Source organism: Melanotaenia boesemani, chromosome 3 (assembly GCF_017639745.1).
Source record: "Melanotaenia boesemani isolate fMelBoe1 chromosome 3, fMelBoe1.pri, whole genome shotgun sequence".
In the NCBI taxonomy this organism is placed as follows: Eukaryota; Metazoa; Chordata; class Actinopteri; order Atheriniformes; family Melanotaeniidae; genus Melanotaenia; species Melanotaenia boesemani.
In genome coordinates, this window is record NC_055684.1 from 25728440 (window position 1) to 25755679 (window position 27240).

At 39.5% G+C, this 27240-nt stretch overlaps 1 protein-coding gene across 2 annotated transcripts in view; it reads left to right on the plus strand.

The window, feature by feature from the left end:
• Positions 1–27240, plus strand: part of foxj3 (forkhead box J3) — an 84264-nt gene continuing 57024 nt past the window's right edge. The window contains exon 1 of one of the 2 annotated variants that reach the window (XM_041979839.1): positions 1–244. The gene's annotated coding sequence lies outside the window, so the exon portion shown is untranslated. Of the gene's footprint in view, positions 245–20272; positions 20339–27240 lie in introns of those variants that run through there. The other variant, XM_041979840.1, reaches the window with a different exon arrangement.

Below are 27240 nucleotides of genomic sequence, written 5' to 3' on the forward strand. Positions count from 1 at the left end.
GTTGGTTCGGTCGCCGAGAGAAGGCGAACGGGAGAAGGCGGAGAGAAGCTGTGGAGGGACGCCACGGCACCGTAGGCGCACCGGCGAAGCTCTTTGCACAGGACAACAACGTCAAGAGCACAGGACACTCCTGGAGGGGTATACGATTTCCAAAGAAGAGGAGGTGGAAGGAGCGGGAGACACTTAATTCTTAAACTATCGTGGGGATTACAGAGAGGCACCGTCACAGCAGCTTTCATCCAGAGTAAGTGAGCTACACGGGCATGGAAGTTGAACTAAGGCCCACGAAATGGACGACTTTAACGGGGAAGTGAGCTGCACTGAAGTTCTGGGGATTGAGCCCGGCGAGCAGGCCATGGCAAACTGCTTTCTACTCGCTGTTGCAGGGGATGCGGGAACATTTTCTTACCTCTAACAGCCAGTCAGTGTTTTCCCGTGGTCACTGTTTGTACACTCCGGACGCGTTGCTGTAACTCTCCAAGTTGACAGCTCTTGTGTTAGCCTGCTAGCACCACCGTGCAACCGGTGACAACTGACAGGGCAACTTTGACAGCTAGCTAGCCAGCCTTGGTAGCCATCTAACTTAAGCTGAGCGTTGTCGGCGCTTTTTCAAGTGGTAGGTGTGCTTGTATTTTCCAAGCATTAGGAGGATTTAATGACCTATCCTAAACCTCCAACAGCTATCGTTAGCTAGCTGTTTGGTATGTGAGACGTGTGTCCAGCATGAAGTGGGTGCGTGCATGTGTGAGCCCAGTGTCATTTGTCTTTCCTCTGTGCTCTGATGGTATTTGACTCACAGCTGTTGCAGTTTGTTTTCTCGTCTGTCAATCGGCTGTTTTACAGCGGTTAATAGATTTCTCCCGAAAATGGTAATCTTCATCTGTAAAACTGGTCGACTTTCATGAATTGGCGCAGGATTGTCATGTGGCTGGACAATCAACAAGTGCAAAACATGTTTCAGATTAATTTCATGCTACAGAGCTGGAGACTGGTTCATCGTGGTAAATGGCACAGACTGTGCTGCATTAAAATATTTGATCTTGAGGGATTTTTTTTCGGAGTAGCTCCCCCCTTTCTTTTTTCATGGATGTTTCATTAGTTGTATTCATTTGTTCGCGTTGTCTTTTAAAACTGAACAGCTGTGGTAGTTTCGTGTGACTGTACACAAAACATGGTCATTGCTTTATCCCGACGGTCTTTCCTAGAAGATGGATGACTGCACTTAATTTGCCCGCTGTCACCTTGTGCAGGTTTTTATCAGTGATTTCAATGTTATTTTAATAATCTGTTGTCGTTGAGGTACAGATTATTAGGCAAAAGAGAATGCTATGATTACCTAACTTATACTACCATAAAAGGAGCATGAAGAGGCTGTATTTATGACTAAAAATCAAATATTACCCCCATCTCCCCTTAACATCCTAACCCTATGCTTCAACTAACTAAATGCCCATAGTGTTAGTCAGCACCCATAATCAAAGGTCAGACCTGGTTTTCTTCTTAATCATCCATCCTTTAAATAGCAGACCTGCAGAGCTGTCTGGATCGAGGCTATTTGTGCATGCAGCTGTAGAGGACACATGGTGTTTAAGTTGTGAAGTTCCTCCAGGTAAACGCAGCCAAACTAGCTTCACTCAACATTCCTTCTGGAAATTAGGTCGTGCATTTGTTACTACATCTTTATTTATCTCACCACTGCGGTTTCTGTTGTTTAGCTCAGTTTCAAGAAGTGATACCTGAGAGTATCTTGTTAATTGGCATTTTGATGCTATGTACAAGCTTATTATTATGGTGAAAGAGATCCAAATCTTCACAGTAGCAGTCCCGAGGTCATTGATGCTCTTCTTAAAATGAATTTATTTATGAAAAGTGTTTTATGGACTAATTTGTCCGTCCAAACAGCTGGTTGAAAACAACAACAAACAACTGGCACAGTGGAAGTGACACTGTTGCTCTTTGCCGTCTCAAGGAGTAGACTTAAACTACAGCTAATGTAAGATTTTAATACGTTGCTTGCAAAAACATCAAGCAAGCAATACAGTCACATCTGCCATGATACTTAAGGTAAAAGGTGTCACAGCTGAAGATGCTATGCAGACTGAAACCTGAAGGCTCCTCAAAAGGCATTGTGGAAGTCTGCAGTAATTGATTATTTGCTGTTTCACATACAATGAAGCTGACTTGTGTGACTTTTATTAATCATGCTTTTTTCTGATGAATGCACAGAGTATTTCAGATGAAACTATGGAAATGATTAAAGAATTTGGCACCAACAAGACGTGTAAGCATGAATCGGATAAGAGTGACTGTGTTAAATGTTTTACAATCTAAAGGTTTCATTAAAAAAATGGCTTGCTAAGAACTGAGAAGTTGCCTGGGAAACTTAAAACTGTTCTCTAAAACATTTTTTAAAATTTCTCAGCCCCTGATGAAACTTTAAACATAAAATATAAACCATCTGAAAAAGCTTAAAATTTCTGCTTTATTTTTAAATAATTAATTTTGTGCTTATGTGTTACACTGTTGGTTGCATCAGGTCATAATGGGTTAAATTGTGGCTTCAGCCTGCAGTGTTCTTTGAAAAATCTGCAACCCAGTGGTTTAAAATCATGGCACCTACCTTTCCAAGGTCTTCTGGTTTTTTCTTAATGTGTGTAAGCTGTGAATAGCACATTCATTCATAATTTCTCTGGAAAATGACCTTCTTCATTATCTTTGAAAGAAGAGGGTGAAAGAAATAATGACATATCATCAGTGTGTCACAAATAATATTCAGCTTGGAGGTTACCGTACAAAAAAGAATAGTGACTTTGATGTATGTCAAGGGTCAGAATTCTAGCCTAGTATAGTGAATTTAGAACGGTTCATACTATTTGAATACAGACCCCCTCATTTGGAATTCATTCTGTGGCCCTTTGCCCAGCTAGTCTCACTGAGAGGGTTTTTAATTTCTCCCCTTGTTGAAGTGATTATTTAAATGACCATCCGTGAGGTATAGTTATCAGACTCCTGGTGGTGTTTTAGCCTGTGGCAACAAGAACGCCCATCAAAGCCCTCCCACCTCCACGCTGTGTAGATGGCACCCAACAGGTAACGCTTGTTCCAACCTCTATTAGACAGTCACATCTCACCCCTGAGGCTGAAGACCTTGTGCAGTGTTATTGACAGATGGCAGTTTATTCATAAGGACTGTTGATGCTTATGCTGCTGATTTCTCTTTTAGGCTAAATCTAAAGTTTCAATCTTTTGCTGTTGCAGAATATGAAGTTTTTCATCTTTTTTTCCTTTTTTTTATTAGTGTAAAAACAGAATATTGCTTATTGGCTCAACATATATACTCTGTATGGAGTCTCGGCTGTCATAATTTGGCTCAGGCCAAAAAACCAGACAGCTTTGTTCAAACTTTCGTGTTGCACGCTACTTATGACTAGTGGGAAGTTGTTTCATGGAAGCTGTGTTGGTGAAAAAGCACTTGCTCAGTCTTCATTAGCGACGCTGTGCATCACTAGAATGCAGATGAGCTATGAAGGCAATTCATCTGCTGGAAATGCCTCCCTGATTCCAATTTGAATCTTGTTTGCAGTCACATTGTGTGAGACCACTTCTCCATGTTAAAGAAGTCTCTTTATGTGAGAGATCAGAGGGGTATAATTGCACTTAAGTGAACCTCATTTAGTGCCGGCCAGAGCAATTACTGTAACTGCAGCTCTAGGCATTTTTTTTTTTGGAGGGAGGGGGGGGGGGGGGGGGGGGGGGGGGTCTGAAGCAGCTGTCATTGAGTTTCTGTAGCTGAGATATCAAATAGGGAATAGAATGGCATTGGCTTGGCATCATGGGAATGGCATATCCTTGGATGGATTTTAATTAGGTTTTTTTTTTTTTTTTAGTTTTTTTTTTAGTTTTTTTTTTCTTCCTCGTCTGAATAAAAGCATAATTAAAAATGACAATTAGAAATGCATTATTTTACTAATGATTGAAAATAAATTGCTCTCAAGGTGCTGTAAGGTGGAAAATGCCAGAAATGTTTCTTCAGGCAAAACCCCCAGGGCTTCACTGAGATGTTTTATCATTAATGTTATTCAGGAGCCAAATTTTGAGTTTTGCTCAGCTGGGTGCTTTAATCTATTTTTGCTGTAAATTAATGAATTTTTAAAGAGCCCCTCGCTGGATATGGATGGATGTGGGAATGCAGCACTGGTTCAGTTTTCAAATGAGCCTCTACTACACCGTTACCCCCCAGCCCTTCACCACCCAACCTCCTCATGGGATGCAGAGAGCGAATTTACTGAGCTCTAGACTTTTATTTCTTATTCAACCAGCAACGTGCTGTCTGCTTCTCCTTATCTGACTTTCTACCAGTCTATTGAACTGAATTTGTTAGTGCACTAGCCCTATGTACTCCAGTTCATGTCCTGACTTGGAGTTGGATGTAGATATGAATTGTGATATGTAATTCATCTGGCTCTTTAACTGACATTTTTGCAACATTTGTTCAGATATGTGTCTTGTCTGCAAGATTTCATCTGTTTCTTTCCCCGGTCTGACTAATCAGGGACCATCTCTTTATAGGGGAACTACTGTAACCAACCATATCGAAACTTGCTGGGTAAGTTCAGTAAATGTAGAAGAAAAGGGTGGGAAGGGGGATAGCAGCTCCTGGACTACAACTCATGCTTGTGTCTGTGACTCATGCCAGCCAAGTGGTAGTTTAAAATAAGAAACAAACAGCATTTGTTACTGTAAATGTACCGTACAGTTTTGGTTTCATGACATCTATGCATTAAGTTAAAGGTTTGGAATTAGTGGAAGTGCCTGAAAAAGGTGTTATTATGAAAGTTAAGGCGACTAAATCAAATGAATGGCTCATTACTAGGCCTCTGCAGAGGTGAATGAGATACGGATGAGAGAATTCAGCTATTTGATTCAGGTGTGTTGGAAAAGGGATGCATCTAAAAGTTGCAGGATAGTAGGTCTGGAGGACTGGACTTGGGCACCCTTGCTGTAGATAAGTCATTATAGAGCAGTTAATTTTGTGCATAATTTTATGTCTAACTAGACATTAATGAATAAGTTCAGTTTATGTTGTTCCTGTCTTAGATTTTTCTGACTTAAGTGCTGATCAATAGCCATATCCGGAAGTGATAAAGACATTTTCAGTTTTGATTGCCTTAAAGAATTTATTAATCATTCACGTAGTTTGTCTTTGAGTTTCAATAGACCCTTTTATATTAATAGGTCAGTGTGTGTTCTAGCTGTAAATGGAGGCAGTTCATATTGTTAGGAATCAGTGGTGAGTGCAGAAAGGAGAGCTCGCTAAGTTGATGCAGCTTAAGTGAGCGGCTTTTATCAAGTATTTTTTTCCCATCAGTTACTGCTGTGGCAGCTGTAAGATTCACTTTCTGGTTTAAAAAAGTAGAGTACCTTGACAGATTTAATGTGGATGAGATGGGATGCATGTCATTTTGAATGGATCAGGCCGGGACTATATTGGTGAATGTGTATCTGGTTAATGCTAATTCCTGGAGTCTGAAATGTTTTTAGCTCTGTTCACTCTACAGGTCTTCATGCTCAGTTCTGATTAATTGCTGAGATCTGTTTTTTGACTTGGTTGTACACATTGTAACTTGAATGTAACTGCCATAAGACTCAAGTGTGAACAGAAAACAGCCCTGAAGTGACCCGCATGTGCAGCAAAAGACATTATATCACATGTACCATGCTGTTTTTGTGTGTCCCACCTCCTCTGGTGTAGAAATGTGAGCTTGGTCTCACTTCAATGACTTAAAATCAGATGAAATGGGACATGACCTTTCAGAGAGAGGTTGCTTTGAAAAACATCATATATGTATTAGGACTGGGCGATTAATCGAATTTTAATCTCAATTACGATCTGGGTTTTTAACGATCATAAAAATTAAATGATCCGATTATTTTCTCCTTCTCAGTTTAATCTTGTGCTGTTTTCAGTTGCAAATGGAGCGCTCCGCTGCAGACTCCCCCCACAGCCCTGACCGCTTTGGTTTTATTCAACGCGAGTTACAAACACCTCTCAAGTTATGTGCTGGACACACGGGAGGCGATGTCTTTCCTTCTCCATCATTTTCTATGGAACTTACGCGATTAGGTGAAAATCGCTGTCCCCCTCCAGCCAAGTGACAGGCGACATTCGTGCATATGAAATGCTCGTTCATGTAGACGTGCACACGGGGGCTTGCGACGCGACACAAGAAAATAGAAAAATGTTTAATTTTTGTGAGTCACGACTAAATAATCCACCAGCTTCCAGAGACACAAAGATTTAACAAATGTTAGAAACAAACATAACTTTTTTTTTCGCCAAAGACCAGTGCTCCGTTAACGCAGTGAACAATGCGGGATGTAAGAAACTCATCAACACTTTGGACAAACGGTATCAATGCCATCTCGTCGTCACGTTAGAGGAGTGTCTCTCCCTGCCCTGTATGATGAGTGTGGTGAGAGTGTTGTGAAGGACGTGGCTACAGTCCAATGTTTCGCCACCTGTGGTCAAGTCGCACCATATATGACTCGAATTTCAACGTGAAAACGAAATGTCTCCAGACTAATTCTTTCCATATCACACCGGGCAGAACATAGCTGCTGGTCTGAGACAAACTATAGCTACTGGGACCTGGTGGAAAGATTCTAGTCTTGATTACCACAGACAAAAGTCACACTCGCTTCTCCTTTTTTTACTTTGTTCTGTTCGCTGGTTGCACATCAGCCATACTGCTCAACATCACCCCCACGGTATCTGGTGGTACTGAACTGTTTGCTGAGTTGGGGGACGCATCTGCAAAAATTACTCTTATCAAGAACACCAGAGACGGCTCTGTAGCTGTCTTTAGTGTAGAGCGTAAATGAGCCTTTAGACTAGTGGTTCCCAAACTTTCTGCAGGTCACCCTTTTCATCCACAATATTTATGTCAAGCCTCCCCATCTCACTACAACATGCACCCCAACACTTAAAATGAAATGTATGAAGAATGCGCAGTGAAATAGTATTGTTTGGCAGAGAAATAGTCTTTAGTTTTTTGGCTGCTACTTCATTAATTTTAGTTAAAAGCATATTAGTGGCAAAAGGAAGAAGCCTCTAAATTCCTCTGCTATAGTGTCTTTTCAGAGCAGTAAACTCTGCGCACTACTTCATATGAGGTAAGTAGAGCGTTTGATGAGACAGATGCTGTGTAAAAAAAACTCTGCTATTGCTAAGGTTGAGTAGTTTATTTCTAAAGTAATCAACTGGCTTTTCTTTGTGTTCAGGCTGGGAAATCTCCAAGTGGCTTTGTAACTTGTTTGTCTTCATAGTGTCAGATGCTAATATTTTGAGACATAGGACATCCATAGTCTCTCTTTATTACCTTTGCCATTACTTGACTATTACCTGGTCATGACCAGGGCAAGATATGCCTTGTCATATTTTATTGTGGGGTGAGCCATTTGCGCCCATTAGATACGCCCCCCTGTCATAACGCTGGTCCCCCCCAGTTTGGGAACCACTGCTTTACACTGTAGAAACCAACCTGCAAGGACTGCTGTTCATCCCTGTGTATGAAGGTAAAAATTGCTGTTTAATCAGGGGTGGTCAGCAAGGTGCAGTTTGAGTTCTGATCGCCACTAACGTGACAGGAAAGAGGATAATGTGTTCAAATGTGACAGCATGAGGTCCTCACCCAGCATCTGTATGTGATGAATTCGGAGTAGGAAAGTGTGAATGAACGATGTCTCTGCTCTGTCAGAACCCAGTGTATCAAGTGTAAACTGATTTACGCTGGATAATTTACATTCTTAACATTTTATTTAAAAAACTTTATGAAACTGACTTTAGTTTTCTTAATGACATTCTCATGAAAATCCAGTGCAGTTTCTGATGTAACACAGTTGCTGTCCAAAATCTACTTAAACTAGAGAAACTCACACACTGTTTTGACTTGCAAAAAGCAATGTTTCGCTTCTAGACCTTCATCAGGCAAATAATTGTTATAAATCAGAAACCATCTCAGATATGAAAGTGTCTGTGTTACCTCCCTAGGGACGTGAGACGGTTGATGATCATTGCCAACAGCTGGGGCTCGTTCAGCATGAGAAGGCCGGGCCCTGATGTCTCTTCGGACTGGCTGGATCAGATGCCCATCAATCTCCTTCCCGCTGATTGGCTCTACAACCAGCCAATCACCTTGCAGCTCAGTAGAGTTCAGGAAATAAAGGACGGTTGCAGGGATCATTCGGGAGGGAGAGGCCGGACCGGTGGTTTGCCTCCCCTCACATTCGGAGGGAGAAGTAGACTGCGGGTGCTACTTCCCCTCACCTTCGACCATCTCGGCAGACTTATGGTGCCGTGCTGTTTTGTGTAGTAGTTGTGCTAGCTGGTAGCCTTTTGTGTGTTGGGCTATTCTTTTCTGTGCAGCAGGACGAGTCCTGGCTGTTTGGGTTCCCAGCGGGGGACGGTATGATAGTCCTTTTAGGTTGGGCTTACCTTCGTGTTCCCAGTGGGGAACGTTCTGGGCACAGGCTAGGTTTTGAGCAGCGCTTCCTTTTGTGTGTGTTCTGCCTCTTCGTTCACTTTGTGTTAAAGTTTGGGTGTGTTGTGTTGGGCTAGATTAGGCCATATGTGTTGATTGTGTTTACACTTAGTTTATTGGGACTGCTGCCCTTTTGCCAATTAGTTATCACGCCATGTTAAGAGCACCTTTTTGTTTGTTGTATTTGATATAGTTTACTTTGCAGGTTTCGTGTATAGTTTCTGATTTTACTTTTGTTTGTTCCTTTCAGCAGTTCCGCTATCCCCAACACTTGGATTTAGGTTAACTTCCTGTTTTACCCCTTTTATTTTATTCCCTACACAATAAAATCAGGTGTTCCAACTGTACAACTGTCCGCGACTGTCTTTTGTGTTACATCCCACTCATACCCCTATAACGGGACGTAACAGTAAGTTATCCCACCAATCACAATTTCTGAAACATAATTTTAAAAAAAACATAAATGCAACACATAATTTTAAAGTATAAAAGAAACCAATCCCAATGGCTTCCAAAAATAAATGAATAATTAAAGACTATATTAACAAGGTTATGCTGATGGGAATAACCTCAAAAAGGGGTAATTTCACAATGAAGGTGAGTGGTCACATGGACATGAAGTACACCTTCATAACAACCATTTTAATTGTTATTATAAGGGGAATAATCAATTAGGTACATGGTGCTTTCTCATCTGCTAGAGCAACATTACTGTCTGGAAAGAGATTTACAATTATATCTACAGACATACGTTGGCTGGCTCATAAAGAAAGTTGTAGAAGATCAGGTTTATTGAGGTCCACAGACCAAAATCGGCTTTGTAAGTAGGGGTGGGCGATATCACCAAAAAAACGCGACATCACAATATGTATATCACAGCCTCGCTAAAATCCACCATCTGCCCAACTAGGCATAAGATGTACAGCAAAATAATGTCTGTAATTCCATGCTTTTGTAGTTTGGTTTGTATTTTTTGCTTATAGTCCCTGAAGGCACTCAGTTTTTCTTTTGAAAGCAATTAAAACAAGAAAAACCGTAGCTGTTGCGGGACTACTGCAAGTGTTGTGCTGAAATAAGCACAGCTATCACAGGGTATTTTTCATGATTTAAGGGCAGGGATACTTAATTCAACACCACGTCGGCTTCCTGTGAGCGCTTTGGGACGCTGGAGAGGTCTACATCACCTCTTCTCATTGAAAATAATAGGAAAGATACATTCTTTCACATCAGCTTCCATAAGTCTCCAATAAGACCCGAAAAAGTCACCAGATGTGTTGCTACTCCTGTTTTGAAAAAGAGTTGCTTTAAGAGTCTTGGAATACTCAACATATATATATAGCAACAGATTCGCTAAGTTGGCACTATTGGGGAGCAATGGCAGCGGGTCTACTTCCGGTATTTGCCCGGATTCTACTTTGGAAGTGGCAGAAGTGTGCTGTCTTTGGGAACACTTGAATCACTGTTTTGTTTATTGTTTGAAGCCAAAATCTGCCACAGCTGCACTCTGCATTGCTTTGCTTGGCTTTGCCGTGTTTACTTGTTTACGCCGTTCAGCTGAGCGCCACTGCGCTACACAGGTTAAGGCGCAGTTAAATGACGTCACCGACCGGAAACGTGTGATCATGTGATATCACGATATTACATTTTCTAGTGGTGTAAAAAAAAAATCTATTACCGTGAACGATATGATATTGTAACCTAATTGTAAGGTTGAGTAGTGGCGTCCTAAAAGTGTAGCTTATTGCCACATCACTCAATAGGTGTGTCCCAATTCAGGGTCTGCATACTTCGGACTGTGCTGACTACATAGGCTACAGAGTGTCCTCTGTAGTACACACTTGGAAATCTGCTTAATGTTTGTGAAATGGGACAGCCTACCTAGTCAACAAGAATTTCCCATAGCAAAAACACAGGATGTTGAATCACTTAAACCTCAGAAATGACTCATAAGACACTTCAGTGGACGTTAAAACCGACCGGTAACACAGACAGTTTAAAAAAACAAAAAACACGGTCTGAGGCTCATGTTTTTAATGTACTTGGTTTTGTAACGTTTCTACTAAAGTGTAGTTAAAAAAAAAAAAAACATACGTTTTTTTCTTTTTAACAAGACTGAGACCTAAAACGTACTCTTCTGAGCTTTGTTGCTGATTCGCCACCGTTTTGTGCGCAATGAATTCTGGGAGAAAAGAGGCCGCAAAGGATGCATCACCAGCAGCCTGCGTTTGAGGCCAAATGAATTGCAGATTTGAAGGGTGGATTCGGAGGGTCCTTCAAATTCTGTGAATCGGGACAGTACTTCGCGCACTGCCATGACGTATGTGGCCTACGACCCTGAATTGGGACACACCTAACTTCATACTATTACAGGAAACTGGTGGGAGATGGATAATTTATCATGAAATCACAAGACAGGATGTCTTGTTAGATCCGTCTTCGAGGTTGTCTAAAACTTCTTAATTTGTAAAGCATCTTTATTTGTGTTGTGATTTCAGACTATTTTAATGTGGACTGGTCCTGAAATGGCTTCATGTAGATGTTGGAGACTGTGTGTGATGTGGTGTATGAGGCTCATGATCCGTAGTGGTGAGTGCCAAGTTTTGCAGATGTGGTGCTATTTGGAAAGGAGCTGTGGTGGATCTTTCAGATCCAATGATTTGACACTTTTTTTCTCTCTACCTCCTGGCTGTACCTCATTATTCTTTGCATGCTGAACAGAAGCTCACATCTAAACCTCACTCTGCTGTCGTCATTTGCTTTCATTTTCTTGTGTGAAACCTGATGGATTGGCCTTAGATGTAGTACTTGGAATCTTCATCTGTGATTCAGAAAACCCCGAACAGAAGCCAAGGATTCTCTCTGTGGAGTTGGAGGAAATGTTGATCTATGTGGACCAAGAAGCCCACACGAGATGACTTGCTCTTGCCCCATCATTTCTACCCCATCCATCTTTTCTGCTCTAATACAGTCTGTGTCTTGACTTACTGTTCACTTTGTCTCATCCCTTCTTTTTCTTTCTCTCCTTGCACCATACTCTCTTGTGCTCTTCACTTTGCAAACAACACGTCTGTAGAGAATTCTGAAGAATGCATCTTGTTACTCAGATGAGTCATACTTCCTCTGGCCTGTGTGCCTCTCCCTCAGGGTGGATGAATGAGAGGGCGGAGAGGTTAGCTGGAGGAGGGGTTCATTGGCTGAAGAGGTGTGGTCTGTCTATGCCACTTGCTCAATAAGACAGTATCAGTGTTGGTCACGGGGCCTAAGACATTTGTATCAGCACTTCCTCAAAATTGTGGTCGTCCCTAGGTGAATGTTTGACTGATGGCTTTGACCAGGCTGAGTCACTGCCTTCACTAAGTAACTGTTTGGAAATCTGAGTCCCAGCTTTGACCCCACAAGTCAGCCATGCTGCCAAGGTGCAGCAGCCCTGGGAGGAAAGCCTGGAGCTCTGGAGAGAAACAAGACTGCACCTGGAATCTGAGAGATGGCTCTGCCTTACTGGAGGAAATTTATATGATGGAATATAAAGTAGCATTTTCATGCAGTTACTATGCTTAAGTATTCCTCAATATTATTCCAGTGCATTCTTTTCCCTCTGTGTGTAACCTGTGGATACAGGTACACATGCAACACTCATGTTTTCTTGTTTAAATTCCCTGAACACGTGCACTCATTTTGATTTAGGAGTGCATACTACCACAAGATGCTTAATTGGAAGTTCACCTTGATTGTCTAAAATGAATGAAATGGTATTAGTATACCATTAGGCCTCTCTTAGCTCTAGTTCTCTCTCCCATACCTGCTCATCTTGGTCTCCTGCCAAAACTTATGACTCACAGGAGACTAAGTGACCTATTTTATTTTTTCTTTTTTTTTTTCTAGGAGTGCCAGAAGATCTCTTTTATTTGCAAGACACTACACTGGGTAAATATAAGTCAATTAAAATCCACTTAATGCACCCAGTTTTGGATTCAACTACCTAAAGGCTGTGTCAGCATGGTAGCCACCTCAGAGGATTCCTGTTATAATCACAAGCAAAGAAAATATGTAGTAAACAGTTTAGCTTTGATATTGCATTAGACACAAACTGAGTTTAAGCCACAGTGGTTTTCATCAAGCCAATTAAAATATAACTCATTTAACTACTGTTGCAATCCAGTTATATTTGCTTTACTTTTTATTTGTTCATTCCTGGTTTATCCAGGTTTTCAGAGATTATGGTTTCTAAATGTAGACAAAGCATTTACCTTAGTGAAAGTTGCCTGAAGGCCTAGTGAGTTTATTTTAGTAATGATAGTTTTGTCTGTACTGTAAGAGTACTTTGAACAGTTGCTTATATATTTTCCGTGGATTAGGATGGGTGTTTAAGTTGGGGGCACAAAAAGCGATCTTACAAATGCCTGGTTTACAGTCATCTACCTCTGAAAAGAAAACAAGGATGGATCAAAGACCGTAAGATCACTGAGATGTTTTTGAGCTGGTTTTTGATTGGGAAGCAATGCAGCTTTGCAGCAGATGGAATTTCTGCTGCACTTTAATCGCTAATTGCCGTTTTTTCGTCGTGTTGTTTCTCATTGATGCAGAAACAAGCTGTGCAGTTGAATGTGTTGTCTTGGCTGCTCTTTTCCCTTCTACAAGGCTTGACTTCTTTGATATGTCAGTTTTGTTTTAGTCTGCCGCCTTCGTCTTGACACGATTGGCCCCGCTCGCGCCGACCTCCTGGAAACCCCCCGGCATGCCCGCCCCAGGGTGTGTGTTCACTCATTTATTCAGCTTCCTTTAAAAGGCTGCCATGCCTTGACTTCCCTTCTAGTTTCCTCCTCTTATTAAGATGCAGGAGGCAGAGCAAGCGTTTGGTCTGAAAGGCTTAGTGCTGGGGAGTTATTGGTGTGTACAGTGGGGGGTTAGGAAGGGACTGGCAGCATGGGGACTTTAATGACTTAATGTGCGCTGTACAGCCCCGCCACACTCCAGCTAAGTTCTGGCAGCTCCCAGTACTCTGATTTCTGTCTTTTTGTGAGTCCACTCAGAGCCAAAATGATTCTCTGACAAAAGTGAGAATAATTGGAAAGGAACAAATTATAAACTCTTTGGTTAATGCTGATTGCTGCTTGGGTTTATGTCTGCTAATCCCTATTAAGTAATCCAAAATGACTGCCTTTTAACTTCTTTTTAATCTTGTCAATGACTTTTTTTCATACAATTTCTTTGCTTTAAGAGGGTCCCAATGGTGAATCACTTTGACAACAGTATGCACATTTTTATACTGTATTATCAAACATTTTGGCTTCAGTGAAATTCTCCTGGTCATCATTTAAAGCTAGGAATTTCTAGGTCCAATGACACATCAACAATTAAACCTATTTCTATGATTAATCTGCCTTAAAACATGGCTTTGTATTGTTATTTTGGTAAGGTTTGGTTAAATGCTGTACATGTACTTTCTCATCATGAAAAGCATATTACTGTTTAGTGATACATGCTTTTCAGGGCATGCAATTCATAGTTAAAGTTACAATTAGCGTTCACAATGAATTTTAATTAAGATGATTGCATTTTAATCAAAAGTCTTAGAGGTCACCCAGTGTTACAGAATGAACATGGAGTTACATTAAGTGCTCCATTGTATTTCAGAATGAAAGCTGATCAAGCTAAAATGAGTAGGTTGTAATTGCATTTATCACTTTTTTTTAAGCTGTTAACTGAAGTAGGGCTAAAACTAACCACATCATTTGTGATTTTGAAGTTATTTGCCAAGTTTCTCTTGACTAAAAATTTCTTTTCCCAGATTTTTTCTGGCTGTGGGTGTTATTCAAAAATCTCCAGTGTGTGATGGACATGACAGAAACAATTGTGCAAGCAGTAACTGCTGCAGCAGAATGGTTGAGTGTGTGAATGTACTTGCACATAGAATGGAGAAGTTTAACAATGCTCATGCAACACATATACCATAAACATTTCAAGTAAAGATACTACTTGGAATAGCAGTATTCATATTTTCACACAAACCTATTTTTCTTCCTCTAAGTTTATTTCTCCTGTTGGCAATAACTACATTGTTTCTTACTACCATGCACGAAACAGCCTGTATCACCATCTGCTGATGACACATTGCAATCAGTTATTATTTGTTGGAAGTAGAGATTAACTACTGATCAATTTTACCTCACTTCATACCAGGGATCCTCAAAGTTGGGATTCCGATCTGGACCGTGAGGCACGTCAGTCCGGACCCAGCCCAACTTGTGTTTGAATTACAAAACGTCTTTTTCCTAAGTCTTTTTCAAAATTAATCTTCCATAAATAAATACTTTGTAATGTAAAATAAAGTGTCCCAGGATATTATTCATGACAATCTAGCGATACCAACTCTTTATGTTCACCAAGTTTTGCCGTCTTGCCCATAAAGCAGTGTGTCTCCACCGTCAGTGACTAGACCGCATGGTGACAGCCAACCTGCCCTCTGTCTATGGAACAGAGGAGGCAGGAGGACACGAGCAGAGGGCTGCTGTAAATAACAGGAACCAGTAGCCTGTAACTCAGTACACTGGGGTTTGTGATGTTAGAGCCAATCAGTAGGGCGGGTATTTGTAACACCTCTGCTAGCAAAAAACATTAACAAAAACATTACAAATAACTTAAGTTATTTGTTTATTTGTAATGTTTTTGTTATTATTGTCATAGTTTTCTATGTTGTTTATACATTAAAGAAATACAGTGAAAAAGTTTGCCTAATAAATGTGTTTTTGCAAATTGTTCCGGACCTCTGGCCTTCAACTGGGAGTAGATATGAACCTTTAAAAAATAAAACTCCTGCTTTATACCTTACTTATTCCTTTGTCTGCAGCAATTTCCTGGCTGTTTGCTATAATATAGTTCAATAAATTCATTTTGTTTGAAATAATTATTGGATTGAAATTTTAGCATTGAGAAAATGGTACAGGTAATGATGTGTATTTTCATAATACATGAAAACCAAAATTATTTGTTGCATATCAGAACGACCAAGTGTACAGCTAGTCAAGTTTTGCTGGTGTTGGAGGATGTTGCATGTTTAGCTTTGTTGTTGTGGTAACTATAAGGGTTCTTATGACGTTAGTGTCACCTCAGCCGCCGCGGTCGCCACCTTTGTGCTGGTATAGTGCAAACTCTGCAACAGATTACAGTTTCATAAATACCCTGCTGTTAAAAAGTGTCAAATTTAGTCATTGTTTGGATTGTGCTAATTTCTCATTTTGGTTGTTTGTGGTTAGAAAATTAAGATAATAGATTTTAAATAATTGTTTGTTTATATCCATGTTTGGTGTTGGAGCTTTACATCAATGATTTTAAACCTTGTTTTTGCACCAGTCAGGCTATTGTGTACATGTATCAGATTTTCTCTGAATGCAAAAGTGGATCTGAAAGTCTTAAACATAAAATAATTATTTGTTCCCTTATTTAATTTCTCCTTATTTTATTTTTGTACTTAGTAAAACATATATGTATGAGTCAGAGCCTTTTCTGACTCATACGTATATTTTGGGTTAGGAGTTCCCATGTGAAGCACTGAATATTTTACTGAACTATGTATAAATGCCTGTCTGAAGTTAATATAAAACTTTTTTTATATAGCTATAAAGACAATTCACATTACTTAATTTAGACTGAGACTGTGTTAAATCAGTTAATGCAAGTGATCGGCGGGGTACAGTACTGCTCAGGTCAGGCGCTTGTTTGAATAGGACTCACTGCCCTTCTCCTTCACAGTGACTCATGTTGCCACAATGGCTCATGTTGTACTGCTTTCACCAAATGAGTCATCATGTACAAAAGTGCCAAATTTTAAGAGCCCCACCCCCCTCGTTTTTTGTCTTTATTATTTGTTTAGCCAAAAATGTGACATTTGTTCATTGATCCTGAGCCAGAGGTGTTCTTGCTTTTTGTTCCCTCGGTTAATTTTACTTCTTCAGTCAGAACAAAGATAATATATAAATTGGGCACCTTTTTGATACAAGTCTTACCTCTTTTCTAATGAGTCTTGTTATTGTTGAAAGTGTATTGTTTTGTTTCATGTTTTGACATGATGGTTGTGCTCCATACCATGTATTTGGTAATAGGCAGAATAAAATAAATGAAATGAAATGATTGAATCTTTAGGGTTTTAATAGCTGAAAACTGCGTTCATTGACGTGGTACACAGAAAATAAGCAGAAATTCAAATGCTCTCTGAAGTGTTGACATTTATTCTTTATTCATCTTATTCTTGACAAAAATTCTATTTTCAAAATTACAAAATATCAAGTGAAACTTAAGTGTATTCTCGTGGGTTATAGACTTTAATATTGAACATCATCTCTTGGACCTAATAGTATTTATTTTTTTATTATCATATAATTTATGCTAAATAGGGAGAAATCCAGCGAATGACTTATCATTTTTAATTTTTTCCCCTTTTTAATTTATTTTTTTCCCCCTTAGAGTCTGATGTGATGTCTTTTAAATGACTTATTCTGCATAATTGCACCAACAAAAACCAAGAGGTGCTTAGTTTATACTGGTTTAAAACGGAGAAAAGCAGTAAATACTAAAATCTTTAGAAATACAGGTAGATAAATAATCATGCTGTCAATTCTTTGGGGAAATTGTTTACTTTGCATTGAATAATTAGTCGCATAGCGAACAATTAGAATACTGGTATCATACAAAAAACAACATTCTTAATACAGTATCCGAGGAAAGGTCCGTAGTTTTCATGCATCACACTGTTACTGCTTTGTTTCAGACTTAATAGCTTAGTAACATTCCAGTAAACAGGTTTGGCATACGAAGGATGCCATTGGACTTAGCTGTGTGATCGTTCAGAGAAAAAGGACACTGATTTCATATTACAGAACTCATGGTCTCATCCTTCCCACTTGCATAGTCTTGACTGACTGTGTGCAGGAGAGGACAAATGTGCTGAAAAGTAGATGCTTCTCAGATTATTACTTGCATATAGATATATTTGAACTGAATACTGTGCATTGTGAGTTATTCTCAGAGCATTTCTGTTTATGTATATGTATGCATCTATGGCCCCTTTTAGAATTTGCATTTGTTTCCTGGCTCTGTCTGGGGCCCAAAGTGGAGCTCTTTTCTGTTAGATGAGTGAAGCTTTGCAGAGGCTGCCACTGGGAGTTCTGTTTCATCTCCTTGCATACTGCTCTGAAGCAGACATGCAAATCTGCTGTAATGAGCACAGTCTGTGGGGTGGGGGTGGGGGCGAGTGGGTGAGGAAAGGCGATGAACTTACAAATTTGATCCAAAGAAAGAGAAGGTAGATTTAATAAAAAGGTGTGAAACAGACAGCTTCCCCAGATAAAAAAGCATGAAAATTTAAGAAGTTTATTAGAGAATTATGTCATGAGCTTAGGAAGTGACAGAAAGTCTTCCATCTTGAATCAAACGTCTCTTAGCCCGCTGTGGTGGCTCTCTGTCCCTTACTGTTAAAACACAAAGGTAAAGATGCAACGTTGCCGTCTTATTAGCCTCATCTTTTACACCACCAAGATGTGTGTGGCAGGAAACACTATACCTACTGAATCATCATATTTGTTAGAAAATTTGATCAGACTTTTGTGTGGATTCTTCTGGAAGTTAAGCACTATTTTTTATTCATATAAAATATTCATACTATTATTCATATAAAAGTATGTTAAGTATCCAGAAGTCTACATTGTTTTTTGGAGGTTGGGTGAATCAGGCACTCTTGACTGATGCCCATCAACGATATTTCACCTGCCATGCTAGTAGTGATCTGTAAAGTGTATCATGAACCTCATTACTGGGCTGTCTTGTATCTGTGAGAATGTAATTTTATTCACTTATAAAGATTTCAATTACAAATCAATGCTGGGATGCTTTGGTATGTCTCCATCCAATAATGTAAAGCACCCACAACTTTTGATGAGCTCTGCAGATCAATCAGAGGTTAACAGGCTCTTCAAATAAGCTGAGACCAACAATATGTCCTGGGCTTTTTACCTCTCTATGTATTCATACAAAATAATTATCAGATTCAGAGATCTAGAGTCTGTTACTCTGTCACCCTGTTGAAAACTATTTTTGTATTGCCTTGTAATTTATGGCTCTGTTGGAAAAGAGTTGCAAACTAGTTTGAAAAGAAATTTGAAAAAAGCTTCACAACCAGTAAAACTGACAGATAAATGGTGGTGAGTTTATGTTTCTGTAGACCATGGAAGATAAAAGCCATAAGTTTGAACAGACCTCATTTCTCAAATGAATTTGTAGGTTTATCTAAGGGCTGCTCAACTCCAACGCTCTTGGAGGGTTCCTGTCCTCCAGATGAGTCAAAATAATGAGTCATTTTGCAGACATTGACAACAACCTGTTTGAATCCATTTTATTTTAATAAGGTGTGTTGAAGCAGGGAAACACCTAAAACCTGCAGGAAAGTGGCCCTCAATGGCAGGAGCTGAATACAGGTAATATGTAATCGCAATAATTCTTTGCAAGAGGAATTTGATATCACTCCTAACTTGTCACATATTGAAATTTTATTGTGGAAGGTTATAAATTAGACTTTAAAATCATGATTTGTAAAATCTAACAAAGTAGTGTTGTGCCCAAACCAAATGGTAAAAAGAATGGATATTTAAAAAAACAAAAACAAACCAAAAAAAAAAACAAAAAAAAAAAAAAACAGTTTTCCTATCAAATCAGACTCACAAGGCACTTGAACCACAGTTTGCAGGTAACTCATTTCACCACCACCTCTCCAACATGCTAATGTGGGACATCGTTAACTTAAGGAAATTTTAATAAGTCAAAAGGAAGCAATATTCAACATTAATTTACTTAGCCTGGTCTGTAACAGTATTGATGCAACCGTTGTTGTTGTAATAAATAGTTCATGTGATGAAAAATTAGGCTTTTTGTTTGAATGGTAAGCAATTACTGGCTTAGTGATGCTCAGATGAGCTAGAAGTATTTAGTTATTTGGCCTCTGGGAACCAATGATTTTGGAGAAAAATCTCTTCAGAGGCAGGTGTTGGGCTCAAACTTGACTAATTATGTTCCACTTTCTTAATGTGCTCTTTTTGTTTGTGTGTGTGTGTGTGTGTGTCACACAAAGAGGTAGTAAACAGACTGGAGCAAGAATTTGTCAGTGTTGTAAGTCTTATATGATGTCAATTCACTATGTGTCCTGTCATGCTTGCGCAGAAAAAAGTTAGCTACCGACATAACTCCTTCACCTTCTTCCTCTAAAATGGGATTTCCCCATCGGAAATGCCACAGTCAATTTCACAATACTAGAACAGTATCTTCTTCTGCTCCCCTGCTCCTGCCTCTTGTTTGACAACACTCTCCGATTACTGCCTGCTTGCCTCTTCATGTGGAAGGGAGTTCCTGTGTTTCCAGTGAGTTTAAGCTGTCAGAGGGAGTACTGGGTGGGGATGTCAATGGAGGTCCTCAAGGCATCCAAGGCAGCTTTGGCCTTTGTTTTTCATTGTCTGACTGACACAAGGACTATTTTAACTGTGAAATAATTGCATATTATATATGAATTAATAAAACCAATAAAACTAATTCACCAATGTTGAAATATCAGGTTTAAGGTTTGCTATGATAAAGGCCTTTGTTGTGTTTGTGTATTGTAACCAGTAGATGTGAATGCTGTCTCCTTCCTCTACAGGGTGGCTGGGCTCTCTCTTAGAGATAGGGTGAGAAGCTTTGTCATCCAGGAGGGGATCAGAGTAGAGCTGCTGCTGCTCCTCTGCATCGAGAGGAACCAGATGAAGAGGCTCAAGCATCTGGTTAGTATGCCTCCCTGGTGAGGTGTTCCAGGTATGTCCCTCTAAGGCACTGATACTCACTTCAGTCCTACGAGGGCCGCAATCCAGCAGGTTTTCCATGTATCCCTGCACCAACACACCTGAGTCAAATTAATGAGTCATTGTGTAGAACCTGATTGGCTGTTAGAGCCACCTAATTTGACTCAGGTGTGTTGGTGCAGGGATACATGGAAAACCTGCTGGATTGTGGCCCTCGTAGGACCGAAGTGAGTATCAGTGCTCTTAGAGGAGACCCCAGGGAAGACCCAGGATACGCTGGAGGTACTATAGCCTTTGGCTGGCTTGGGAATGCCTCGGGATCCCCCCTGGATTAGCTGGAAAATGTGGATGCAGAGAGGGAAGTCTGGACTTCCCTTCTTAGGCAGCTGTTCCCACGACCTGATCCCAGATAAGTGGCAGGAAAATGGATGGATGGAGATCAGATAGAGAAAACTCTGGTATGCTAAACCACATCCTCTGATAATCATGACCCTCTGTGATGAGGCAACTTAATAAGTTTGACTGGACTGCAAAAGTTATCCAACAGAGTGGGACTGACAGTAAGGTGCCTTCGGTTTTGCAAAGAAGTCAAATTAATCAGTCCCATCTTCTCTTTTGTCAATGAATGGTCATAACCTCCATTTGAGATGTTGTGGCTAGTAATTGTGTGTTTTAGTAAAGACAAAATAAGCTGTGCTTACTCACCGAGTATTAGTTTGGAAACCTAAGCATTATTTTCCCATCAATGCCAGTCGCTACATATGTGCTGCAGGGTCATTTGACATGAAACAGTTATGGGCTCGACACACGGGAGGCGACCAACGACAGCAACAGGCGAAACTCATTGCAACCTTCGTGAAACCAAACACACAGGACGCGAAAAACAGCAGCCACGGCACCAGTGCCGTGCATCGCGCTCTAAGATCGCTTTTCTCCAAGAAATTTGATTGGTTATGATATTGGTGGGGATTTTGACATTTTCAACCCAGTCCCTGACCTGACAAAGTATGACAGATGGAGAGTCAGAAGATTTTGCACAAATTAATAGAAATCTTGCTGTTTATTGTATAAAAGAAAGACAACCTTGGGTTCATCCAAGTTTACAAAATAGGAAACAGCATCGTAATATCATCATTTGATGGACCTCAAGGCTGATCGAGATAAATCCAGAACCTACGTTTGGACTAATTCACTCTGGCGCCATGCGACTGCCTTTTATTAAGCTAAAATGATCTTTTTTCCATGTTCAAAGTGTTTGCAGACTGCACTGTCTAGCCTGCTCTCATTGGTCAGTCCATGAAGCCCCTCGCTGTTTGGCTGTAGTGCCAAACGACAGCGACAAAAATGTAACATTTTCTATTTTCTTGTGTCGCGTCGCAAGCCCCGTGTGCACATCTACATGAACGAGCGCAACATTTTACATGCACGAATGTCGCCTGTCACTTGGTTGGAGGAGGGCAGCGATTTTCGCCTCAATACGCAGGTTCCATAGGAAATGAATGGAGAAGGTGCGACGTCACCTCCCGTATGTCAAGCACATTACCTGCTGACTGAAAAGCCAGATTTAAGTGTGCGTTGGTGGACTTTTGAGCAGTGTAGAGTCTCATTTGTGCTCTACGTTAAATATGCATACACGCATCATATGAATGAAGCCTACTGTGGATACTTCTGTATCCTTTATGGATGCATCTGGTCTATTTTCAGAGGGCATGTGAATTTGTAGCCAGCCGCAGCTCAGCAATACTACTGGAAACTGTGGGGGCAGTGTTGCACAGTATAGCTCAAAGGAACAAAGAAGAAGCCACAATGTATTTAATGGTTACAAAGAACACCAGTTTGCCTTTCTCTCTCTTTGTCTCTTGTGAACATTAACTAAATAAACTCCACCGTCACCTTGTTTGCAATTACGTGTGGCTATTGAAACTGACATCAGAACTCCGAAAGTAAACTCTGAACTCTACACTGCCTCTAGTGGATGTATTGCTTAACAACCATGTTAACACAAAGCACATATAGGAGTATGTATGTTTGTTAGTGTTTGAAACAGACATACCTACTCGCGTATGTAAAGTGAGCATAAATGAGGCTTACAAAGGGGTTAAGATTCCTTTTTATGTTGTCAGTAAAGTGTACACTGTGCTTTTCAAGGCTAAAAATAGTTCTTATTGACAGATCAACCTGAGATAAGTCGTGGTTTTCTTTTATTATGGTTTCTTAGTATCAGATTACCCAGATGTCTATGTAGCTTGTTTTGCTCGGTAGGACTTCCTTTTATTTGCCTAAATGTTTTTGGAGGGAGACACGAGAGGCAGAGTGCCAGTATATTGGAGCCACTGTCAGATCTGGTTTTCTCACTCAGGTAATGGCAGCCAAAAGTTTTTTAAACTAAGCCTTGCTCACGTGTTTGCTGTTTATCAAAGTAAATCCTCTGGATTTAGGATGACCTGTTGTGACTCTCGTACAGAAGGAACCTTACAGTGATTAATTAATTTCTTTTCCAGCAGGTATTTTGACTGCATAGCTTAAACCAACAATGATTGCTGCTACCTTCCCCCATTAGTCCACACCCATATAAATACCAACATTGTCTCTAGGGAACCAAATTAATTGAAATTATCTGGAACAGAGCATGAAGAAAAGAACAGGTATAGACACCGATAGCTGTTGTTGTAGACTCCTTTGTTTTTGTTTTTTTTTTTTAACATGAAAATGAAATTCTGGTAATTTTTTTCTAGTCATGGTGTGGTTTCATGTTTTTGTTCTTCTCTGGCTTGTAATCAGCAGGAACTGAAAACCAAATTAATCCCATATTAATGTGGAAATCATCTGGAGAATCTAAAGGAATTTATTTGGCTGTTTGAACAGAGAATTCCTAGTGATGTAAGATGGCTTTGGTTAAATTCAACAGCTAATATGATGGTTTTCAGGCTGTATTCTGCAGCATTGCTTAGTGTGTTTCTGTTGAAAACATCACTTCAGATATGAAATGTTTTTGATCATCTGGACTAGGGCTGGGCGATAATTCGATAACAATAAAAAAAATAAATAACGATTGATAGATGTATGGTGCGATAGAAAAAGGGTTGATTTTAAAAAGTTCAATAGAAAAACAGTTTCCCTCCCTCTTACATTATAACCTATCATGTAACTTGATACTGCAGTCATTACTTCCTCCCAACCAATCACAAACGCAGACTTAGGCATGCTCCGTCACCTAGGCCCCGCCCTTCTCAAACCACATGTATTACAAAAGATGTGGCCGCAAGGAGAAGCGGAGGAAATTGTCACAAAAATACCCCATAGGCTGAAAAGTGTTTGTTTACATGGTAGCCTAGTCCTAATGGCCAATTTTTTATTCAATAAAAACAAGTAAAAACAAGAATGAATGTTTTCTGTACTTATCTCAGTACTTATGTACTTATGTCAATTCAAGCCCCTTAAAAATATATTAAGATTTTTCTGACACACTAGTGCAGGCATTGTCAGCTTCCCTGTTGAGTCACCGTCCTGCAGATTTTACATGTTTACATGCTGCAATACACTTTAGTAAAATTATTAATGGGTAATTAGAGTCTTGTGCAGAACTTGAAAACAAGCTATCATATGGCTCAGGTGTGTTGCTGCAGGAAAATGTCTAAAACAGGACAGTTGGTGCAGCATATTGGCCCTCCTCTCTACATTTCAGAAGTTCTGAAGAACATATTTACATCTCAATAAATTTCCATGTTCATCTCCAGGTTTTCCAAATTGTTTGGCCAAAGATATCAATATCATCTATATCGTTAGAGATATTTCAGAAAAATATCACAATATAATTTTTGGCCGATATTGCCCACCCTTATACTAATTGTCGATGGTTTTTTGACTTAGATATTTTGCATTGGTGTACGTGGTTGTGTAAAATAAGAATTCCATAACTCCCTAACCCTAAAATTCCTTTCTCTTTCTTATTATAGTGTCCTTGTATTGTTGACAGACTGAAAAAATAAGTGAAACAATTGAGCTGTGACTTCTAAGCCTACTAATATGTTGTGCTCTTGTGCAATTTCCAAAGCAGTGTGCATTATCGCTCAGGGGGAAAGGGCACAGCTTCGCATTCAAAATTATCAATGGTCTGCAATTATATAATATATCTTAATCATGGCTGGGTTCTACAAAAGATTTTCCCTTTTTTTTTCCTCATTCATTTGCTCATATACAAAATTGCACCAGCCCGTCATCAGGGGTTCAGTGGCCCAATTCCCATTTCCATATTATAGACTTTTAAGCATGTTCCTGCTAAATTCACATGGACCAAGAGTTGTTTCACTTTCAGTTAAGTCTCTGATACAGACTTTTATAAGCTGTTATGGCTCCCTTCGTTGAGCCTGTGTATTTACGGACTTAACTGTACAACATATGCATAGTTCATAGGTAAATTGGTGACTCATAAATGTGGCTGCTGTCTTTCTGTCAAAATGAATACAAACCCCTGCATGAATGGAAAAAGTCTGTTGGTAAACTAACTTCTAATCAACAGGGTCTGACTGGTCTCTGTTGTGGTTATTTATTGGATGTTTTTAGAGCTCAATACTGCCACCATCTTGTCACAATTCGCAAACAGTTCTTGGGACAATGGGACTTTGTTAAAAATTTTTTTATGAGTTTTACCACTGGGCGCAGCCTAATGTGCCTATTTTATTTTTTTATTTTCTTTTCTCTTTATTTTACAAATTATTAACACAAAAGGATGGACTACAAGTCAGTGCGTCATTTCATGTGTTATGTAAGAGAATAGCTCGTTTATGTTTGCCATCATTAACTTAACAGTGCCATGGGGGGACCATGTTGTTTGGGCTGTTATCTGTTTACTTCCTAGTCCAGAAAAATCTTACTCTTGCTCCCATTTCTTTTACATTTTTAAAAACAAAAAACATTCCTTACATAGCAGTCCGATCATGCATTGTTTCCTAACCTGATTTCACGATGGCATGCACTATTCTTGCTTCTTATAGCTTTTTCTTTGAACCTTCTTTGTTTAAACACTCAAACACTAGAGCTATAATGCCAGTTAAGTCTGTGAAGGTTCAGTAATTGAGCTTTTGGGTGGAGATTGGGATTGAGCCAACATCTTACCCAAGGATACTTTGGCATGTGGAGGGATTTGTGTTCAAGCTGCAGGTGGTGACCAGCTTTACCACCTAAGCCATGGCTGCCCCAATATGCCCATCAAACGTCAGACATAATTTACTTATATTTCTTGTTTTGCAGTTTGGAGTAGAGCTAGGTGATATGAACCAAATATTTTTTTACCTGAATCATGATATGATATATATCTTGCTATAATGTTTTTGTCAAGTAACCAAAGAGACAGTTATAATTTGCAACCTTGAGTGCTGAATGCACTTTTATTAAGGATCAGCAGCACATGTGCATTAAAGCAGTTGACTGAAAATAAAGTAGCTGTATATTAAATGACATACTCTTTAAACAAAATTAATGAAAAACATTTTTCAATGACGATAACAAAAAAACAGATCATTTTAATTTAAAACAAGCTATCTTGATATAAATGATATTCCTTTATTCTATTTTGCATGTGAAAAAGTCTCGATAAATTTTAAAATCTCTATGTTGGGAACTCTAGTTGGGAACTTTTAATAAACTTTGCATTTGTCACATTTCTGTTTGATCATGTAGGACTGTCTGCCTATGTGTAACCTGCAAAAACCTCCTTTTAGGGAGAACGAGAGAATATGCTGTACATGCTACATGCTACATGTTATCAGTGGGCTGTGTTATTATCTGCAGGTACAGTGTGACACTAGGAGCATTTTAAAGAGCCTGTATGGAGGCGCAGTAAACCAGTGAAGTGGGATGTCAGGAGTCAAAGAGCAGTGCTTCAACAGCTTAATGATGTAGAGCCATCCAGCTCTGTCAGGCAGTAAACTCTTTAATATGCTGTTAATTATTTCTGAGAGATTGAATATTGATTAAAAAGCAAAATGGTTTTAATTATAACTCTAGCTCCAGTGGCATCCTGAATAAAGACAATTTTAGGCTTTATGTGAGAGGAACATCTAACAAATTAACAACATTGCAAGTTACTTTAAGTTGGTTTATTTTTATTTTTATTTTTTTCTAGATAGTGTGCTTGTTGGTATGAAAGAGTCCGCTTTGTCTTGGAGAGCCATTGTTAACAGGGTTTTCTCAGCACCAGCTTTAAAACTTCTCTTTGGATTTGAAAGTCATGACCTGATTCTCAAAACATGAATTTGGCCGCTCACAAAAACATGCTCACTCACTTTTTATGACCTTTTAAGATTATTTAGAGAAACTCCACTAAATAAAACGGTCATCATCAGGACATTAAAAATAAAGAAACAAATAAAAAACTTCTTTCCTTTCCAAACTTTTATTTATTTTTTTATTATTGTTTTTTTTATCACTGCATTAAAGTGATTTATGGGAAATTGTTCTGCGATTAGGTTTGGAAATGCATCGTGACTTAATAGTTGAATCTAGCTGTCACATAATATTCAAATAAGGCTTTTTTTGTAATCATTATGTGTCATATTTCAACTGTAAAGCCTATTCTAGCAATTAGCAGGCAAGAGCCAGGGTAAAACCCGGACACATCGCCAGTCCATCACAGGGCCAGCACAGAGAGCCAAGCAACTATTCACATTCAAACTTACTCATAGGGAGAATTTAGATTTTAGATTTATGAGCTAACAGGCATGTCTTTGGGCTGTGGGAGGAAGCTGGAGTACCCGGAGTGAACCCACACATGCATGGAGAGAACATGCATCTCCACACCCCCCCCCCCATTGATATCAGTTTTTTTTTTTTTTTTTGTTTCTTTTTATTTTGTTTTGTTTTTTTGAAAGCCAAAACAACATTCA